General features: G+C 34.7%; 1 non-coding gene across 1 annotated transcript; it reads left to right on the top strand.

Moving 5' to 3' along the window:
* The first annotated feature begins 660 nt into the window (after positions 1–660).
* Positions 661–749, top strand: TRNAY-GUA. Its single transcript is given in 2 exon segments — positions 661–697; positions 714–749. It is a non-coding gene; the product is annotated as a tRNA-Tyr (tRNA).
* Positions 750–3,590: the final 2,841 nt, after the last annotated feature.

The following is a 3,590-nucleotide window of genomic DNA, read 5'->3' on the forward strand; positions in this document are numbered from 1 at the left end:
CCACTCCTTCTCCAGCATTTATTATTTGTAGACGTTTTGAAGATGGTCATTCTGACCAGTGTGATGTGATACCTCACTGTAGTTTTGATGTGCATTTCTCTAATAATTAGCTGTGTTAAGTGTGTCTTTTCATGTGTCTTTTGATAATATGTATGTCTTCTTTGAAGAAATGTCTATTTAGGTCTTTTGCCTATTTTTAAAATCGGGTTATTTATTTATTTTGTTATTGAGTTATATAAACTCTTTGTATATTTTGGAAATTAATCTCTTGTTCGTCACTTTGTTTGCAAATATTTTTTCCCAGTCTGTGTGTTGTCTTTTGTTTCATTTATGATTTCCTTTGCTGTGCAAAAGCTTAATAGTCTGATTATGTCCCATTGTTTATTTTCAATTTTACTTTTATTGGCTTGGGAGGCTATCCTAAGAAAACATTGTTACTATTCAGAGAATGTTTTGCCTGTGTTCTCTCCTGGGCGTTTTACGGTGCCATGTTTTATATTTAAGTCTTTAAGTAATTTTGAATGTATTTTTGGGTATGGTGTGAGGGAATGTTGTAATTTCATTGATTTAAATACGGCTGTTAAGTTTTCCTAACACAACTTGCTGAGACTGTATTTTCTCCATTGTATATTCATTATATTTTCAGTCATAAGTGTGTTCCCTTCGGTAGCTCAGCTGGTAGAGCGGAGGACTGTAGATGCCTGTCTGTGGCTATCCTTAGGTCGCTGGTTCGATTCCGGCTCGAAGGACAAAGGTTTTATATTTATCAATGGAACAGAATAGATAGCCCAGAAATAAACCCACATACCTCTAGTCAATTAATCTTTGACAAAGGAGACAAGAATGTACAATGGAGCCACAACTTTAAATACTGCATTTTTGAATTTCCATGCATGATTAGTCTTATGACTCTTTGTGTCTGCAACCCAGCATTATTTACTTTGAGAACTGTGCCACTTTTCAGTGTTCTGATTCCATGGGTTTTCTGCCAAACCCATTAATTTGGAGGTTGCATGCTTATTAATTTTTCTATTTTAGGAAGGTAGCTCCATAATTTCCTCATCCCCCAGTGATATTTATGTGGGGTGTTCATTTGGATTGTATTTCTTAGCTCCTATTCTCTTCTTTGTACTTTACAAATTTGTACTTTACAAATTAATCACTCAACCTGGGAAATAAGGAATCCAGGTATTTGTAGTGTCCTTTCAGAATTTTTTGTCAGTTGCTATGTGATTTATTATAGATTTTGGCATTCATCTCTTCTTGGTCCACAATTGTCTTTGTTGGGCCAGGAAAGACATTTTGTGTTTGGCTCCTTAGCCATTTTGTGTTAATTATAAGTTTGTTTGTATTTGATATAGTATACATTTTGTAACACTTTCTGTAGGGCATGTAAAGGCAAGTTTATATGCATGTTTTTCATACAAGCTATCAAAGATACTCTGACTCCATATATAGCCATTTAGTGCTCAGTACAAATATTATATAATTATTAAATAGCATGCATTCTTATATCTTAGAACTATGCTATTTATCTATAGTAACTAAAAAAGTCCTTATATGTATTTTCAGAGATATCTGAAAATGTTCTTAGTATTTTGGTCAAATGACATTTCCAAACTATATGTAATAATGAAATGAAATTTTATTATTGTCTATATGGGAAGGTAAAAAATATGTCTTGTATAAGTGTGATACATAATAAAGTAATTAGTCATCATTTGGTTTTACTTAGTGTATAGTAGCAGAGAAGGCGATGGCACCCCACTCCTGTACTCTTGCCTGGAAAATCCCATGGATGGAGGAGCCTGGTAGGTTGCAGTCCATGGGTTCGCTAAGAGTCGGACATGACTGAGAGACTTCCTTTTCACTTTTCACTTTCATGCATTGGAGAAGGAAATAGCAACCCAGTCCAGTATTCTTGCCTGGAGAATCCTAGGGATGGGGGAGCCTGGTGGGCTGCCATCTATGGGGTCGCACAGAGTCGGACATGAATGAAGTGACTTAGCAGCAGCAGCAGTGTATAGTAGATAAAATGAGGCCTAGGTCTTAGGCTTGACTTTTTAAATCAAAGATGTATGCATTTTCATTTGCTTTTTCCAAAAAGACTAATGTTTTGATCAAAAAAAAAAAGTACACAAGCTTCAATCCTTTTAAAATCTTTAGGCTATAAAGAATAAATTCAGTGATTATAATATATATATAGATTCAAGGAAATCAATTTTCTCTTCAACATTGTATTCACATAGTAATTGCAGAACCAGAGGGTGTGGTTACCTTTAACTTAGGACAGTCTATGTTTGTGAAGTTTTAATTTCATTTTTTACAATTTCCTTACAAGTTGTATAAATAAGTGCATATATATTTCCCTACATACAACTTGAGTTAAGAAACAGAATTTAAAGTATTCCATTTATGCTGTATCTAGGATACTAATCAGTGAGTTGAGAAAATCTCAGTTCATTCATTAATTGGTGATTTTTAAAATCTGAATTGATTGATTGACTATATTAGATATTAACTTAATATATCAAAATATTTTGTATTAAATATTATCATACATGGAATTTGCTCTAAAATCATTCAATTTGAAATAGCAGTGTGTAAAAAATAAAAGTTTCCCATGAACTAATAGTTTTTGAGTCTGAATGATGATTATGTGAAGGTTTATTTACTGTTCTCTACACTTTTGCAAGTGTGTGAAATTTTTCTTGATAAAATATATTAAAAGACATCAAGTAATAAGATAGCTGTGACTGCAAATTACCAAAATATTTGTTTTTTACCACCTGAGAAGTATAGGTTTACAAAAGCTGGCCATCATAAACATATACTCAGGGCAAATTATGAATCTGTTCACGTTCAGCACTAGAGTTGTGGACAGATACTCTGATGTAGTTTATAGCTTAGATACAGGATCTTGTAAGTTTATGCATTTAATATGCAGGTCAGGAAGCAACAGTTAGAACTGGACATGGAACAACAGGTTGGTTCCAAATGGGAAAAGGAGTACATCAAAGCTGTATATTGTCACCCTGCTTATTTAACTTATATGCAGAGTACATCATGAGAAACCCTGGGCTGGAAGAAGCACAAGCTGGAATCAAGATTTCAGGGAGAAATATCAATAACCTCAGATATGCAGATGACACCACCCTTATGGAAGAAAGTGAAGAGGAACTAAAAAGCCTCTTGATGAAAGTGAAAGAGGAGAGTGAAAAAGTTGGCTTAAAGCTCAACATTCAGAAAACGAAGATCATGGCATCTGGTCCCATCACTTCCTGGGAAATAGATGGGGAAACAGTGGAAATCATGTCAGACTTTATTTTTTGGGGCTCCAAAATCACTACAGATGGTGACTGCAGCCCTGAAATTAAAAGACGCTTACTCCTTGGAAGAAAAGTTATGACCAACCTACATAGCATATTCAAAAGCAGAGACATCACATTGCTTACAAGGGTCTGTGTAGTCAAGGCTATGGTTTTTCCAGTGGTCATGTATGGATGTGAGAGTTGGACTGTGAAGAAAGCTGAGTGCTGAAGAATTGATGCTTTTGAACTGTGGTGTTGGAGAAGACTCTTGAGAGTCCC

This window comes from Bison bison, unplaced genomic scaffold (assembly GCF_000754665.1).
Source record: "Bison bison bison isolate TAMUID 2011002044 unplaced genomic scaffold, Bison_UMD1.0 scf7180017864331, whole genome shotgun sequence".
Taxonomy (NCBI): Eukaryota; Metazoa; Chordata; class Mammalia; order Artiodactyla; family Bovidae; genus Bison; species Bison bison.